This window comes from Scyliorhinus torazame, chromosome 5 (assembly GCF_047496885.1).
Source record: "Scyliorhinus torazame isolate Kashiwa2021f chromosome 5, sScyTor2.1, whole genome shotgun sequence".
NCBI lineage: Eukaryota > Metazoa > Chordata > Chondrichthyes > Carcharhiniformes > Scyliorhinidae > Scyliorhinus > Scyliorhinus torazame.
The window spans coordinates 185,252,667-185,271,063 of record NC_092711.1 but is presented as its reverse complement, the minus strand read 5'-3'; the positions used below and the strand labels follow the sequence as shown (position 1 = coordinate 185,271,063).

General features: G+C 44.8%; 8 non-coding genes across 8 annotated transcripts; all 8 read left to right on the top strand.

Annotated features, from left to right (window-relative positions):
* The first annotated feature begins 1,012 nt into the window (after positions 1-1,012).
* Positions 1,013-1,086, top strand: trnan-guu (transfer RNA asparagine (anticodon GUU)). Its single transcript has one exon. It is a non-coding gene; the product is annotated as a tRNA-Asn (tRNA).
* A 2,227-nt stretch (positions 1,087-3,313) lies between these two features.
* Positions 3,314-3,387, top strand: trnan-guu (transfer RNA asparagine (anticodon GUU)). The gene has a single exon. It is a non-coding gene; the product is annotated as a tRNA-Asn (tRNA).
* Positions 3,388-5,612: 2,225 nt separating this feature from the next.
* Positions 5,613-5,686, top strand: trnan-guu (transfer RNA asparagine (anticodon GUU)). The gene has a single exon. It is a non-coding gene; the product is annotated as a tRNA-Asn (tRNA).
* Positions 5,687-7,911: 2,225 nt separating this feature from the next.
* trnan-guu (transfer RNA asparagine (anticodon GUU)) lies at positions 7,912-7,985 on the top strand. The gene has a single exon. It is a non-coding gene; the product is annotated as a tRNA-Asn (tRNA).
* Positions 7,986-10,217: 2,232 nt separating this feature from the next.
* Positions 10,218-10,291, top strand: trnan-guu (transfer RNA asparagine (anticodon GUU)). The gene has a single exon. It is a non-coding gene; the product is annotated as a tRNA-Asn (tRNA).
* Positions 10,292-12,516: 2,225 nt separating this feature from the next.
* trnan-guu (transfer RNA asparagine (anticodon GUU)) lies at positions 12,517-12,590 on the top strand. Its single transcript has one exon. It is a non-coding gene; the product is annotated as a tRNA-Asn (tRNA).
* Positions 12,591-14,822: 2,232 nt separating this feature from the next.
* On the top strand, positions 14,823-14,896 carry trnan-guu (transfer RNA asparagine (anticodon GUU)). The gene has a single exon. It is a non-coding gene; the product is annotated as a tRNA-Asn (tRNA).
* A 2,225-nt stretch (positions 14,897-17,121) lies between these two features.
* On the top strand, positions 17,122-17,195 carry trnan-guu (transfer RNA asparagine (anticodon GUU)). Its single transcript has one exon. It is a non-coding gene; the product is annotated as a tRNA-Asn (tRNA).
* The last annotated feature ends 1,202 nt before the right edge of the window (positions 17,196-18,397 follow it).

The following is an 18,397-nucleotide window of genomic DNA, read 5'->3' as shown; positions in this document are numbered from 1 at the left end:
GCCCCTGACGAAAAATCTGCTCAAAGTCACGGACCGACAATGGCAACGGCCTGTTCGCGATGGATGGGCGCGTAACAAGATGCAAACCGAAATAAAAAAAAGTTAAACGATGAGTGGAGAATATTTGGCTGTCCTGCTGGACAATAGTCATATCAGGATGAGCTACGAGAAATTATTCTGCAGGAAACCAAGGGGAGATTTGTTTGAAGTGTTTTCAACTATGAGGAACATGGATTTTATGGCTTCAAGGACATCATACCCTGATCAGTGGGGTCAATAAACCGGGTTTGGAAATGAAGAAAGAATGAAATCTTCGAATTAATACACCGCCTTCCAGCACCACCGCCACCCCAAAGTGCTTTTCAGACATGGAAGTCCATTTGAAATTGTTTCCATGCTTCTTTTAAAATGCGAAATTTGGGGCAACTTAGCGTGACCAATCTTTCTACATTGCATACATTGTTGTGCTCTGGGGGTGAGAATCACGCAGATAGGAAATGCATTCACTGTCGCAAGAAACGGAACAGCTTCCACAAACTGCACCACTATAATGAGGAGAGAATCTAATCTTGCTATCGTGTTCGAGGGACCGAAGTTGGATAGGACACGGTTCCCTGCTCCCTGCAAAACAGTGACACCTACAGGGCAGTGGGACCACAGATTAAAATCTCAAACATGGGACACCACCTCCGCCAGTGCCTGCCAATCTACTTCTCTGTGGATTCCATTCTTTGTCTCTCAGATTTGCAATTCAATCGCTGAGCAATGAGATGGGACATCATAAAGTCCCCAAATGGATGGCAGCGGTTGCAGGAGATCTTGTGCCCGCTGGCATACATGCCTCTGCAGTGGGAATGATCAGACTGAACCCATGTGTCCAAAATGTCTGCCCCACTATTTTCTTTGGAAAAAGAAACCTGATGGAAATAATTGTCATTCCGCGAGTCGGAATGTGAAGCTATCAGTGACTGACACCCTCGTTTCAGCTAGCTTGAGGATCGCTCATGTCCAAGTCTCTGTGGCGCAATTGGTTAGCGCGTTCTGCTGTTAACCGAAAGGTTGGTGGTTCGAGACCATCCAGGGACGTGGTTTGCTCCTATTTTTCTTTTTGCTTGTCTCCCTTTTCCAGAACAGCATTTGGGACATTGCAACTAAGAACCAATCGCAAAAACTGTATCAGCTGCACTGTGTTACAGTGAGTTCACACGGAAGTAACTGATTGTTTGACAACAAATTGCAAATTGCACGACACAGGAATCAGACAACATTGAACAGTTTTGACAAATGAACAGAGTTTGGTTCAGTTAGAATGAACAACTCAATAGATCCCTCGTCCACCACTGCACTGTATGACTGGGAAAATCAGAATAGCAGCAATATTCCGCCTCTGTAATGTCCATTCATCCGCTGGAATCAGAGCGTGCCAACTGCAGCTTCAATCAGTGGGCTACTGCTCATCCCTGGGACACAACATACGACAATCCGGGACAAGCATCCCATTACACTGAGCACAGGCCCACGATCACGACGGTCTAATACAGCCCACTCACTGAACCTCTGAGCTGCTCATTCGAACCTGAGTGAGTGTAACTCGGCCAGCAATAAATTTGACACTAACATTCTATATCTTCTCACCGTAAAATTCTTTCATTTCGGAAAAAGTACACTGCTGTAAATCTGAAAATTATCCCCATGGAATTATTGGTACAGAACGTGTTTAACGTTTTTCTCTGTCAGGATTGCAATTCACTTTCTGGCGACTGTTAAAGATAGTTTCGTCTGAAAATGCTGACACAAAAAGAGAAAATGTTAAACACGTGGAATAATTCGTGTGGAAACTGGGTCACAATAGTTTCAAGGAGGTGCGCTTTGGTTCGGAAGCTGTGAATAGTGTTATTGATAATTGAGTGGAGAGGTTTGAACCCATGGGCTTCTGGGAGGCATGCTTCTTCACATTCGCTGCAATCAGCCAGTTATGTCACTGCGATGTTTGATGTAATTTGAAATCCTTAATATTTCCGGCTCGCTCACTCGGTAGAACATAAGTCTCTTAATTTTAGGGTCGTGTGTTCGAGCACCACGTTGGGCGCAGGTCCATTTTAATGCTGCTTGTTGAACCCATGCTCGCGATTCCACCGGCTGAGTCGCCGCTCAAACTGTGTCTTTTACCATACAGCTTTGTTCATGTCACAGTTGCTGCTTTGTGAGCGCATAAAGCTCTTCTTTCCGAGTGTGAGGCTAGTTTGTTTGATCCCCCTCATGTACAATGAATTACCGCACATTAAACATGACAAGCTCCTCTCAGGCCCCTGACGAAAAATCTGCTCAAAGTCACGGACCGACAATGGCAACGGCCTGTTCGCGATGGATGGGCGCGTAACAAGATGCAAACCGAAATAAAAAAAAGTTAAACGATGAGTGGAGAATATTTGGCTGTCCTGCTGGACAATAGTCATATCAGGATGAGCTACGAGAAATTATTCTGCAGGAAACCAAGGGGAGATTTGTTTGAAGTGTTTTCAACTATGAGGAACATGGATTTTATGGCTTCAAGGACATCATACCCTGAGCAGTGTGGGTCAATAAACCGGGTTTGGAAATGAGAAAGAATGAAATCTTCGAATTAATACACCGCCTTCCAGCACCACCGCCACCCCAAAGTGCTTTTCAGACATGGAAGTCCATTTGAAATTGTTTCCATGCTTCTTTTAAAATGCGAAATTTGGGGCAACTTCGCGTGACCAATCTTTCTACATTGCATACATTGTTGTGCTCTGGGGGTGAGAACCACGCAGATAGGAAGTGCATTCACTGTCGCAAGAAACGGAACAGCTTCCACAAACTGCACCACTATAATGAGGAGAGAATCTATTCTTGCTATCGTGTTCTATGGACAGGAGTTGGATAGGACACGGCTCCCTGCTCCCTGCAAAACAGTGACATCTGCCGGGCAGTGGGACCACAGATTAAAATCTCAAACATGGGACACCAGCTCCGCCAGTGCGAATCTACTTCTCTGTGGATTCCATTCTTTGTCTCTCAGATTTGCAATTCAGTGGCTGAGCAATGTGATGGGACATCATTAAGTCCCCAGATGGATGGCAGCGGCTGCAGGAGAGCTTGTGCCCGCTGGCATACATGCCTCTGCAGTGGGAATGATCAGACTGAACCCATGTGTCCAAAATGTCTGCCCCACTATTTATTTTGGAAAAAGAAACATGATGGAAATAATTGTTATTCCGCGAGTCGGAATGTGAAGCTGTCAGTGACTGACACCCTCGTTTAAGCTAGCTTGAGGAGCACTCCTGGCCAAGTCTCTGTGGCGCAATTGGTTAGCGCGTTCGGCTGTTAACCGAAAGGTTGGTGGTTCGAGACCACCCAGGGACGTGGCTTGTTCCTATTTTTCTTTTTGCTTGTCTCCCTTTTCCAGAACAGCATTTGGGACATTGCAACTAAGAACCAATCGCAAAAACTGTATCAGCTGCACTGTGTTACAGTGAGTTCACACGGAAGTAACTGATTGTTTGACAACAAATTGCAAATTGCACGACACAGGAATCAGACAACATTGAACAGTTTTGACAAATGAACAGAGTTTGGTTCAGTTAGAATGAACAACTCAATAGATCCCTCGTCCACCACTGCACTGTATGACTGGGAAAATCAGAATAGCAGCAATATTCCGCCTCTGTAATGTCCATTCATCCGCTGGAATCAGAGCGTGCCAACTGCAGCTTCAATCAGTGGGCTACTGCTCATCCCTGGGACACAACATACGACAATCCGGGACAAGCATCCCATTACACTGAGCACAGGCCCACGATCACGACCGTCTAATACAGCCCACTCACTGAACCTCTGAGCTGCTCATTCGAACCTGAGTGAGTGTAACTAGGCCAGCAATAAATTTGACACTAACATTCTATATCTTCTCACCGTAAAATTCTTTCATTTCGGAAAAAGTACACTGCTGTAAATCTGAAAATTATCCCCATGGAATTATTGGTACAGAACGTGTTTAACGTTTTTCTCTGTGAGGATTGCAATTCACTTTCTGGCGACTGTTAAAGATAGTTTCGTCTGAAAATGCTGACACAAAAAGAGAAAATGTTAAACACGTGGAATAATTCGTGTGGAAACTGGGTCACAATAGTTTCAAGGAGGTGCGCTTTGGTTCGGAAGCTGTGAATAATGTTATTGATAATTGAGTGGAGAGGTTTGAACCCATGGGCTTCTGGGAGGCATGTTTCTTCACATTCGCTCTAATCAGCCAGTTATGTCACTGTGATGTTTGATGTAATTTGAAATCCTTAGTGTTTCGAGCTCGCTCACTCGGTAGAATTTAAGTCTCTTAATTTCAGGGTCGTGTGTTCGAGCACCACGTTGGGCGCAGGTCCATTATAATGCTGCTTGTTGAACCCATGCTCGCGATTCCCCCGGCTGAGTCGTCGCTCAAACTGTGACTTTTACCATACAGCTTTGTTCATCTCACAGTTGCTGCTTTGTGAGCGCATAAAGCTCTTCTTTCCGAGTGTGAGGCTAGTTTGTTTGATCCCCCTCATGTACAATGAATTACCTCACTTTAAAAATGACAAGCTCCTCTCAGGCCCCTGAAAGAAATATCTGCTCAGAGTCACGGAACGACAATGGCCTGGTCGCGATGGATGGGCGCGTAACAAGATGCAAACCGAATTAAATAAAAATTAAACGATGAGTGGACAATATTTAGCTGTCCTGCTGAGCAATAGTCATATCAGGATGAGCTACGAGAAATTATTCTGCAGGAAACCAAAGGAAGGTTTGTTTGAAGTGTACACAACTATTAGGAACAGGGATTGAATGGCTGTCAAGGACATCATACGCTGAGCAGAGGGATCAATACACCAGGTTTGGAAATGAGAAAGAATGATATCTTCGAATTAATACACCGCCTTCCAGCGCCACCGCCACAGCAAAGTGCTTTTCAGACATGAAAGTCCATTTGAAATTGTTTCCATGCTTCTTATAAAATGCGAAATTGGGGCAACTTAGCGTGACCAATCTTTCTACACTGCATACATTGTTGTGCTCTGGGGGTGAGAACCACGCAGATAGGAAGTGCATTCGCTGTCGCAAGAAACGGAACAGCTTCCACAAACTGCACCACTATAATGAGGAGAGAATCTATTCTTGCTATCGTGTTCGAGGGACAGAAGTTGGATAGTACACGGTTCCCTGCTCCCTGCAAAACAGTGACACCTACAGGGCAGTGGGACCACAGATTTAAATCTCAATCATGGGACACCACCTCCGCCAGTGCCTGCCAATCTACTTCTCTGTGGATTCCATTCTTTGTCTCTCAGATTTGCAATTCAATGGCTGAGCAATGAGATGGGACATCATAAAGTCCCCAAATGGATGGCAGCGGTTGCAGGAGAGCGTGTGCCCGCTGGCATACATGCCTCTGCAGTGGGAATGATCAGACTGAACCCATGTGTCCAAAATGACTGCCCCACTATTTATTTTGGAAAAAGAAACCTGATGGAAATAATTGTCATTCCGCCAGTCGGAATGTGAAGCTATCAGTGACTGACACCCTCGTTTAAGCTAGCTTGAGGAGCACTCCTGACCAAGTCTCTGTGGCGCAATTGGTTAGCGCGCTCGGCTGTTAACCGAAAGGTTGGTGGTTCGAGACCACCCAGGGACGTGGCTTGTTCCTATTTTTCTTTTTGCTTGTCTCCCTTTTCCAGAACAGCATTTGGGACATTGCAACTAAGAACCAATCGCAAAAACTGTATCAGCTGCACTGTGTTACAGTGAGTTCACACGGAAGTAACTGATTGTTTGACAACAAATTGCAAATTGCACGACACAGGAATCAGACAACATTGAACAGTTTTGACAAATGAACAGAGTTTGGTTCAGTTAGAATGAACAACTCAATAGATCCCTCGTCCACCACTGCACTGTATGACTGGGAAAATCAGAATAGCAGCAATATTCCGCCTCTGTAATGTCCATTCATCCGCTGGAATCAGAGCGTGCCAACTGCAGCTTCAATCAGTGGGCTACTGCTCATCCCTGGGACACAACATACGACAATCCGGGACAAGCATCTCATTACACTGAGCACAGGCCCACGATCACGACGGTCTAATACAGCCCACTCACTGAACCTCTGAGCTGCTCATTCGAACCTGAGTGAGTGTAACTAGGCCAGCAATAAATTTGACACTAACATTCTATATCTTCTCACCGTAAAATTCTTTCATTTCGGAAAAAGTACACTGCTGTAAATCTGAAAATTATCCCCATGGAATTATTGGTACAGAACGTGTTTAACGTTTTTCTCTGTGAGGATTGCAATTCACTTTCTGGCGACTGTTAAAGATAGTTTCGTCTGAAAATGCTGACACAAAAAGAGAAAATGTTAAACACGTGGAATAATTCGTGTGGAAACTGGGTCACAATAGTTTCAAGGAGGTGCGCTTTGGTTCGGAAGCTGTGAATAATGTTATTGATAATTGAGTGGAGAGGTTTGAACCCATGGGCTTCTGGGAGGCATGTTTCTTCACATTCGCTCTAATCAGCCAGTTATGTCACTGTGATGTTTGATGTAATGTGAAATCCTTAGTGTTTCGAGCTCGCTCACTCGGTAGAATTTAAGTCTCTTAATTTCAGGGTCGTGTGTTCGAGCACCACGTTGGGCGCAGGTCCATTATAATGCTGCTTGTTGAACCCATGCTCGCGATTCCCCCGGCTGAGTCGTCGCTCAAACTGTGACTTTTACCATACAGCTTTGTTCATCTCACAGTTGCTGCTTTGTGAGCGCATAAAGCTCTTCTTTCCGAGTGTGAGGCTAGTTTGTTTGATCCCCCTCATGTACAATGAATTACCTCACTTTAAAAATGACAAGCTCCTCTCAGGCCCCTGAAAGAAATATCTGCTCAGAGTCACGGAACGACAATGGCCTGGTCGCGATGGATGGGCGCGTAACAAGATGCAAACCGAATTAAATAAAAATTAAACGATGAGTGGACAATATTTAGCTGTCCTGCTGAGCAATAGTCATATCAGGATGAGCTACGAGAAATTATTCTGCAGGAAACCAAAGGAAGGTTTGTTTGAAGTGTACACAACTATTAGGAACAGGGATTGAATGGCTGTCAAGGACATCATACGCTGAGCAGAGGGATCAATACACCAGGTTTGGAAATGAGAAAGAATGAAATCTTCGAATTAATACACCGCCTTCCAGCGCCACCGCCACAGCAAAGTGCTTTTCAGACATGAAAGTCCATTTGAAATTGTTTCCATGCTTCTTATAAAATGCGAAATTGGGGCAACTTAGCGTGACCAATCTTTCTACACTGCATACATTGTTGTGCTCTGGGGGTGAGAACCACGCAGATAGGAAGTGCATTCGCTGTCGCAAGAAACGGAACAGCTTCCACAAACTGCACCACTATAATGAGGAGAGAATCTATTCTTGCTATCGTGTTCGAGGGACAGAAGTTGGATAGTACACGGTTCCCTGCTCCCTGCAAAACAGTGACACCTACAGGGCAGTGGGACCACAGATTTAAATCTCAATCATGGGACACCACCTCCGCCAGTGCCTGCCAATCTACTTCTCTGTGGATTCCATTCTTTGTCTCTCAGATTTGCAATTCAATGGCTGAGCAATGAGATGGGACATCATAAAGTCCCCAAATGGATGGCAGCGGTTGCAGGAGAGCTTGTGCCCGCTGGCATACATGCCTCTGCAGTGGGAATGATCAGACTGAACCCATGTGTCCAAAATGACTGCCCCACTATTTATTTTGGAAAAAGAAACCTGATGGAAATAATTGTCATTCCGCCAGTCGGAATGTGAAGCTATCAGTGACTGACACCCTCGTTTAAGCTAGCTTGAGAAGCGCTCATGTCCAAGTCTCTGTGGCGCAATTGGTTTGCGCGTTCGGCTGTTAACCGAAAAGTTGGTGGTTCGAGACCACTCAGGGACGTTGTTTGCTCCTATTTTTCTTTTTGCTTGTCTCCCTTTTCCAGAACAGCATTTGGGACATTGTAACTAAGAACCAATCGCAAAAACTGTATCAGCTGCAATGTGTTACAGTGAGTTCACACAGAAGTAACTGATTGTTTGACAACAAATTGCAAATTGCACAACACAGGAATCAGACCACATTGAACAGTTTTGACAACTGAACAGTGTTTGGTTCAGTTAGAATGAACAACTCAATAGATCCCTCGTCCTCCACTGCACTGTGTGGCTGGGAAAATCAGATAATCAGCAATATTCCGCCTCTGTAATGTTCATTCATCCGCTGGAATCAGAGCGTGCCAACTGCATCTTCAATCAGTGGGCGACTGCTCATCCCTGGACCACAACATACGACAATCCGGGACAAGCATCCCATTACACTGAGCACAGGCCCACGATCACGACGGTATAATACAGCCCACTCACTGAACTTCTGAGCTGCTCATTCGAACCTGAGTGAGTGTAACTAGGCCAGCAATAAATTTGACACTAACATTCTATATCTTCTCACCGTAAAATTCTTTCATTACGGAAAAAGTATACTGCTGTAAATCTGAAAATTATCCCCATGGAATTATTGGTACAGAACGGGTTTAACTTTTTTCTCTGTCAGGATTGCAATTCACTTTCTGGCGACTGTTAAAGATAGTTTCGTCTGAAAATGCTGACACAAAACGAGAAAATGTTAAACACGTGGAATAATTCGTGTGGAAACTGGGTCACAATAGTTTCAAGGAGGTGCGCTTTGGTTCGGAAGCTGTGAATAATGTTATTGATAATTGAGTGGAGAGGTTTGAACCCATGGGCTTCTGGGAGGCATGTTTCTTCACATTCGCTGCATTCAGCCAGTTATGTCACTGCGATGTTTGATGTAATTTGAAATCCTTAATGTTTCCGGCTCGCTCACTCGGTAGAACGTGAGTCTCTTAATTTCTGGGTCGTGTGTTCGAGCACCACGTTGGGCGCAGTTCCATTTTAATGCTTCTTGTTGAACCCATGCTCGCGATTCCCCCGGCTGAGTCGCCGCTCAAACTGTGTCTTTTACCATACAGCTTTGTTCATCTCACAGTTGCTGCTTTGTGAGCGCATAAAGCACTTCTTTCCGAGTGTGAGGTCAGTTTGTTTGATCCCCCTCATGTACAATGAATTACCGCTCTTCAAAAATGACAAGCTCCTCTCAGGCCCCTGAACGAAATATCTGCTCAGAGTCACGGAACGACAATGGCAACTGCCTGATCGCGATCGATGGGCGCGTAACAAGATGCAAACCGAAATAAAAAAAAGTTAAACGATGAGTGGAGAATATTTGGCTGTCCTACTGGACAATAGTCATATCCGGATGAGCTACGAGAAATTATTCTGCAGGAAACCAAGGGGAGATTTGTTTGAAGTGTTTTCAACTATGAGGAACATGGATTTTATGGCTTCAAGGACATCATACCCTGATCAGTGGGGTCAATAAACCGGGTTTGGAAATGAAGAAAGAATGAAATCTTCGAATTAATACACCGCCTTCCAGCACCACCACCACCCCAAAGTGCTTTTCAGACATGGAAGTCGATTTGAAATTGTTTCCATGCTTCTTTTAAAATGCGAAATTTGGGGCAACTTAGCGTGACCAATCTTTCTACATTGCATACATTGTTGTGCTCTGGGGGTGAGAATCACGCAGATAGGAAATGCATTCACTGTCGCAAGAAACGGAACAGCTTCCACAAACTGCACCACTATGATGAGGAGAGAATCTAATCTTGCTATCGTGTTCGAGGGACAGAAGTTGGATAGGACACGGTTCCCTGCTCCCTGCAAAACAGTGACACCTACAGGGCAGTGGGACCACAGATTAAAATCTCAAACATGGGACACCACCTCCGCCAGTGCCTGCCAATCTACTTCTCTGTGGATTCCATTCTTTGTCTCTCAGATTTGCAATTCAATCGCTGAGCAATGAGATGGGACATCATAAAGTCCCCAAATGGATGGCAGCCGTTGCAGGAGATCTTGTGCCCGCTGGCATACATGCCTCTGCAGTGGGAATGATCAGACTGAACCCATGTGTCCAAAATGTCTGCCCCACTATTTACTTTGGAAAAAGAAACCTGATGGAAATAATTGCCATTCCGCGAGTCGGAATGTGAAGCTATCAGTGACTGACACCCTCGTTTAAGCTAGCTTGAGGAGCACTCCTGGCCAAGTCTCTGTGGCGCAATTGGTTAGCGCGTTCGGCTGTTAACCGAAAGGTTGGTGGTTCGAAACCATCCAGGGACGTGGCTTGTTCCTATTTTTCTTTTTGCTTGTCTCCCTTTTCCAGAACAGCCTTTGGGACATTGCAACTAAGAACCAATCGCAAAACCTGTATCAGCTGCACTGTGTTACAGTGAGTTCACACGGAAGTAACTGATTGTTTGACAACAAATTGCAAATTGCACGACACAGGAATCAGACAACATTGAACAGTTTTGACAAATGAACAGAGTTTGGTTCAGTTAGAATGAACAACTCAATAGATCCCTCGTCCACCACTGCACTGTATGACTGGGAAAATCAGAATAGCAGCAATATTCCGCCTCTGTAATGTCCATTCATCCGCTGGAATCAGAGCGTGCCAACTGCAGCTTCAATCAGTGGGCTACTGCTCATCCCTGGGACACAACATACGACAATCCGGGACAAGCATCCCATTACACTGAGCACAGGCCCACGATCACGACCGTCTAATACAGCCCACTCACTGAACCTCTGAGCTGCTCATTCGAACCTGAGTGAGTGTAACTAGGCCAGCAATAAATTTGACACTAACATTCTATATCTTCTCACCGTAAAATTCTTTCATTTCGGAAAAAGTACACTGCTGTAAATCTGAAAATTATCCCCATGGAATTATTGGTACAGAACGTGTTTAACGTTTTTCTCTGTGAGGATTGCAATTCACTTTCTGGCGACTGTTAAAGATAGTTTCGTCTGAAAATGCTGACACAAAAAGAGAAAATGTTAAACACGTGGAATAATTCGTGTGGAAACTGGGTCACAATAGTTTCAAGGAGGTGCGCTTTGGTTCGGAAGCTGTGAATAATGTTATTGATAATTGAGTGGAGAGGTTTGAACCCATGGGCTTCTGGGAGGCATGTTTCTTCACATTCGCTCTAATCAGCCAGTTATGTCACTGTGATGTTTGATGTAATGTGAAATCCTTAGTGTTTCGAGCTCGCTCACTCGGTAGAATTTAAGTCTCTTAATTTCAGGGTCGTGTGTTCGAGCACCACGTTGGGCGCAGGTCCATTATAATGCTGCTTGTTGAACCCATGCTCGCGATTCCCCCGGCTGAGTCGTCGCTCAAACTGTGACTTTTACCATACAGCTTTGTTCATCTCACAGTTGCTGCTTTGTGAGCGCATAAAGCTCTTCTTTCCGAGTGTGAGGCTAGTTTGTTTGATCCCCCTCATGTACAATGAATTACCTCACTTTAAAAATGACAAGCTCCTCTCAGGCCCCTGAAAGAAATATCTGCTCAGAGTCACGGAACGACAATGGCCTGGTCGCGATGGATGGGCGCGTAACAAGATGCAAACCGAATTAAATAAAAATTAAACGATGAGTGGACAATATTTAGCTGTCCTGCTGAGCAATAGTCATATCAGGATGAGCTACGAGAAATTATTCTGCAGGAAACCAAAGGAAGGTTTGTTTGAAGTGTACACAACTATTAGGAACAGGGATTGAATGGCTGTCAAGGACATCATACGCTGAGCAGAGGGATCAATACACCAGGTTTGGAAATGAGAAAGAATGAAATCTTCGAATTAATACACCGCCTTCCAGCGCCACCGCCACAGCAAAGTGCTTTTCAGACATGAAAGTCCATTTGAAATTGTTTCCATGCTTCTTATAAAATGCGAAATTGGGGCAACTTAGCGTGACCAATCTTTCTACACTGCATACATTGTTGTGCTCTGGGGGTGAGAACCACGCAGATAGGAAGTGCATTCGCTGTCGCAAGAAACGGAACAGCTTCCACAAACTGCACCACTATAATGAGGAGAGAATCTATTCTTGCTATCGTGTTCGAGGGACAGAAGTTGGATAGTACACGGTTCCCTGCTCCCTGCAAAACAGTGACACCTACAGGGCAGTGGGACCACAGATTTAAATCTCAATCATGGGACACCACCTCCGCCAGTGCCTGCCAATCTACTTCTCTGTGGATTCCATTCTTTGTCTCTCAGATTTGCAATTCAATGGCTGAGCAATGAGATGGGACATCATAAAGTCCCCAAATGGATGGCAGCGGTTGCAGGAGAGCTTGTGCCCGCTGGCATACATGCCTCTGCAGTGGGAATGATCAGACTGAACCCATGTGTCCAAAATGACTGCCCCACTATTTATTTTGGAAAAAGAAACCTGATGGAAATAATTGTCATTCCGCCAGTCGGAATGTGAAGCTATCAGTGACTGACACCCTCGTTTAAGCTAGCTTGAGAAGCGCTCATGTCCAAGTCTCTGTGGCGCAATTGGTTTGCGCGTTCGGCTGTTAACCGAAAAGTTGGTGGTTCGAGACCACTCAGGGACGTTGTTTGCTCCTATTTTTCTTTTTGCTTGTCTCCCTTTTCCAGAACAGCATTTGGGACATTGTAACTAAGAACCAATCGCAAAAACTGTATCAGCTGCAATGTGTTACAGTGAGTTCACACAGAAGTAACTGATTGTTTGACAACAAATTGCAAATTGCACAACACAGGAATCAGACCACATTGAACAGTTTTGACAACTGAACAGTGTTTGGTTCAGTTAGAATGAACAACTCAATAGATCCCTCGTCCTCCACTGCACTGTGTGGCTGGGAAAATCAGATAATCAGCAATATTCCGCCTCTGTAATGTTCATTCATCCGCTGGAATCAGAGCGTGCCAACTGCATCTTCAATCAGTGGGCGACTGCTCATCCCTGGACCACAACATACGACAATCCGGGACAAGCATCCCATTACACTGAGCACAGGCCCACGATCACGACGGTATAATACAGCCCACTCACTGAACTTCTGAGCTGCTCATTCGAACCTGAGTGAGTGTAACTAGGCCAGCAATAAATTTGACACTAACATTCTATATCTTCTCACCGTAAAATTCTTTCATTACGGAAAAAGTATACTGCTGTAAATCTGAAAATTATCCCCATGGAATTATTGGTACAGAACGGGTTTAACTTTTTTCTCTGTCAGGATTGCAATTCACTTTCTGGCGACTGTTAAAGATAGTTTCGTCTGAAAATGCTGACACAAAACGAGAAAATGTTAAACACGTGGAATAATTCGTGTGGAAACTGGGTCACAATAGTTTCAAGGAGGTGCGCTTTGGTTCGGAAGCTGTGAATAATGTTATTGATAATTGAGTGGAGAGGTTTGAACCCATGGACTTCTGGGAGGCATGTTTCTTCACATTCGCTGCATTCAGCCAGTTATGTCACTGCGATGTTTGATGTAATTTGAAATCCTTAATGTTTCCGGCTCGCTCACTCGGTAGAACGTGAGTCTCTTAATTTCTGGGTCGTGTGTTCGAGCACCACGTTGGGCGCAGTTCCATTTTAATGCTTCTTGTTGAACCCATGCTCGCGATTCCCCCGGCTGAGTCGCCGCTCAAACTGTGTCTTTTACCATACAGCTTTGTTCATCTCACAGTTGCTGCTTTGTGAGCGCATAAAGCACTTCTTTCCGAGTGTGAGGTCAGTTTGTTTGATCCCCCTCATGTACAATGAATTACCGCTCTTCAAAAATGACAAGCTCCTCTCAGGCCCCTGAACGAAATATCTGCTCAGAGTCACGGAACGACAATGGCAACTGCCTGATCGCGATCGATGGGCGCGTAACAAGATGCAAACCGAAATAAAAAAAAGTTAAACGATGAGTGGAGAATATTTGGCTGTCCTACTGGACAATAGTCATATCCGGATGAGCTACGAGAAATTATTCTGCAGGAAACCAAGGGGAGATTTGTTTGAAGTGTTTTCAACTATGAGGAACATGGATTTTATGGCTTCAAGGACATCATACCCTGATCAGTGGGGTCAATAAACCGGGTTTGGAAATGAAGAAAGAATGAAATCTTCGAATTAATACACCGCCTTCCAGCACCACCACCACCCCAAAGTGCTTTTCAGACATGGAAGTCGATTTGAAATTGTTTCCATGCTTCTTTTAAAATGCGAAATTTGGGGCAACTTAGCGTGACCAATCTTTCTACATTGCATACATTGTTGTGCTCTGGGGGTGAGAATCACGCAGATAGGAAATGCATTCACTGTCGCAAGAAACGGAACAGCTTCCACAAACTGCACCACTATGATGAGGAGAGAATCTAATCTTGCTATCGTGTTCGAGGGACAGAAGTTGGATAGGACACGGTTCCCTGCTCCCTGCAAAACAGTGACACCTACAGGGCAGTGGGACCACAGATTAAAATCTCAAACATGGGACACCACCTCCGCCAGTGCCTGCCAATCTACTTCTCTGTGGATTCCATTCTTTGTCTCTCAGATTTGCAATTCAATCGCTGAGCAATGAGATGGGACATCATAAAGTCCCCAAATGGATGGCAGCCGTTGCAGGAGATCTTGTGCCCGCTGGCATACATGCCTCTGCAGTGGGAATGATCAGACTGCACCCATGTGTCCAAAATGTCTGCCCCACTATTTACTTTGGAAAAAGAAACCTGATGGAAATAATTGCCATTCCGCGAGTCGGAATGTGAAGCTATCAGTGACTGACACCCTCGTTTAAGCTAGCTTGAGGAGCACTCCTGGCCAAGTGTCTGTGGCGCAATTGGTTAGCGCGTTCGGCTGTTAACCGAAAGGTTGGTGGTTCGAAACCATCCAGGGACGTGGCTTGTTCCTATTTTTCTTTTTGCTTGTCTCCCTTTTCCAGAACAGCATTTGGGACATTGCAACTAAGAACCAATCGCAAAACCTGTATCAGCTGCACTGTGTTACAGTGAGTTCACACGGAAGTAACTGATTGTTTGACAACAAATTGCAAATTGCACGACACAGGAATCAGACAACATTGAACAGTTTTGACAAATGAACAGAGTTTGGTTCAGTTAGAATGAACAACTCAATAGATCCCTCGTCCACCACTGCACTGTATGACTGGGAAAATCAGAATAGCAGCAATATTCCGCCTCTGTAATGTCCATTCATCCGCTGGAATCAGAGCGTGCCAACTGCAGCTTCAATCAGTGGGCTACTGCTCATCCCTGGGACACAACATACGACAATCCGGGACAAGCATCCCATTACACTGAGCACAGGCCCACGATCACGACCGTCTAATACAGCCCACTCACTGAACCTCTGAGCTGCTCATTCGAACCTGAGTGAGTGTAACTAGGCCAGCAATAAATTTGACACTAACATTCTATATCTTCTCACCGTAAAATTCTTTCATTTCGGAAAAAGTACACTGCTGTAAATCTGAAAATTATCCCCATGGAATTATTGGTACAGAACGTGTTTAACGTTTTTCTCTGTGAGGATTGCAATTCACTTTCTGGCGACTGTTAAAGATAGTTTCGTCTGAAAATGCTGACACAAAAAGAGAAAATGTTAAACACGTGGAATAATTCGTGTGGAAACTGGGTCACAATAGTTTCAAGGAGGTGCGCTTTGGTTCGGAAGCTGTGAATAATGTTATTGATAATTGAGTGGAGAGGTTTGAACCCATGGGCTTCTGGGAGGCATGTTTCTTCACATTCGCTCTAATCAGCCAGTTATGTCACTGTGATGTTTGATGTAATTTGAAATCCTTAGTGTTTCGAGCTCGCTCACTCGGTAGAATTTAAGTCTCTTAATTTCAGGGTCGTGTGTTCGAGCACCACGTTGGGCGCAGGTCCATTATAATGCTGCTTGTTGAACCCATGCTCGCGATTCCCCCGGCTGAGTCGTCGCTCAAACTGTGACTTTTACCATACAGCTTTGTTCATCTCACAGTTGCTGCTTTGTGAGCGCATAAAGCTCTTCTTTCCGAGTGTGAGGCTAGTTTGTTTGATCCCCCTCATGTACAATGAATTACCTCACTTTAAAAATGACAAGCTCCTCTCAAGCCCCTGAAAGAAATATCGGCTCAGAGTCACGGAACGACAATGGCCTGGTCGCGATGGATGGGCGCGTAACAAGATGCAAACCGAATTAAATAAAAATTAAACGATGAGTGGACAATATTTAGCTGTCCTGCTGAGCAATAGTCATATCAGGATGAGCTACGAGAAATTATTCTGCAGGAAACCAAAGGAAGGTTTGTTTGAAGTGTACACAACTATTAGGAACAGGGATTGAATGGCTGTCAAGGACATCATACGCTGAGCAGAGGGATCAATACACCAGGTTTGGAAATGAGAAAGAATGAAATCTTCGAATTAATACACCGCCTTCCAGCGCCACCGCCACAGCAAAGTGCTTTTCAGACATGAAAGTCCATTTGAAATTGTTTCCATGCTTCTTATAAAATGCGAAATTGGGGCAACTTAGCGTGACCAATCTTTCTACACTGCATACATTGTTGTGCTCTGGGGGTGAGAACCACGCAGATAGGAAGTGCATTCGCTGTCGCAAGAAACGGAACAGCTTCCACAAACTGCACCACTATAATGAGGAGAGAATCTATTCTTGCTATCGTGTTCGAGGGACAGAAGTTGGATAGTACACGGTTCCCTGCTCCCTGCAAAACAGTGACACCTACAGGGCAGTGGGACCACAGATTTAAATCTCAATCATGGGACACCACCTCCGCCAGTGCCTGCCAATCTACTTCTCTGTGGATTCCATTCTTTGTTTCTCAGATTTGCAATTCAATGGCTGAGCAATGAGATGGGACATCATAAAGTCCCCAAATGGATGGCAGCGGTTGCAGGAGAGCTTGTGCCCGCTGGCATACATGCCTCTGCAGTGGGAATGATCAGACTGAACCCATGTGTCCAAAATGACTGCCCCACTATTTATTTTGGAAAAAGAAACCTGATGGAAATAATTGTCATTCCGCCAGTCGGAATGTGAAGCTATCAGTGACTGACACCCTCGTTTAAGCTAGCTTGAGAAGCGCTCATGTCCAAGTCTCTGTGGCGCAATTGGTTTGCGCGTTCGGCTGTTAACCGAAAAGTTGGTGGTTCGAGACCACTCAGGGACGTTGTTTGCTCCTATTTTTCTTTTTGCTTGTCTCCCTTTTCCAGAACAGCATTTGGGACATTGTAACTAAGAACCAATCGCAAAAACTGTATCAGCTGCAATGTGTTACAGTGAGTTCACACAGAAGTAACTGATTGTTTGACAACAAATTGCAAATTGCACAACACAGGAATCAGACCACATTGAACAGTTTTGACAACTGAACAGTGTTTGGTTCAGTTAGAATGAACAACTCAATAGATCCCTCGTCCTCCACTGCACTGTGTGACTGGGAAAATCAGATAATCAGCAATATTCCGCCTCTGTAATGTTCATTCATCCGCTGGAATCAGAGCGTGCCAACTGCATCTTCAATCAGTGGGCGACTGCTCATCCCTGGACCACAACATACGACAATCCGGGACAAGCATCCCATTACACTGAGCACAGGCCCACGATCACGACGGTATAATACAGCCCACTCACTGAACTTCTGAGCTGCTCATTCGAACCTGAGTGAGTGTAACTAGGCCAGCAATAAATTTGACACTAACATTCTATATCTTCTCACCGTAAAATTCTTTCATTACGGAAAAAGTATACTGCTGTAAATCTGAAAATTATCCCCATGGAATTATTGGTACAGAACGGGTTTAACTTTTTTCTCTGTCAGGATTGCAATTCACTTTCTGGCGACTGTTAAAGATAGTTTCGTCTGAAAATGCTGACACAAAACGAGAAAATGTTAAACACGTGGAATAATTCGTGTGGAAACTGGGTCACAATAGTTTCAAGGAGGTGCGCTTTGGTTCGGAAGCTGTGAATAATGTTATTGATAATTGAGTGGAGAGGTTTGAACCCATGGGCTTCTGGGAGGCATGTTTCTTCACATTCGCTGCATTCAGCCAGTTATGTCACTGCGATGTTTGATGTAATTTGAAATCCTTAATGTTTCCGGCTCGCTCACTCGGTAGAACATGAGTCTCTTAATTTCTGGGTCGTGTGTTCGAGCACCACGTTGGGCGCAGTTCCATTTTAATGCTTCTTGTTGAACCCATGCTCGCGATTCCCCCGGCTGAGTCGCCGCTCAAACTGTGTCTTTTACCATACAGCTTTGTTCATCTCACAGTTGCTGCTTTGTGAGCGCATAAAGCACTTCTTTCCGAGTGTGAGGTCAGTTTGTTTGATCCCCCTCATGTACAATGAATTACCGCACTTTAAAAA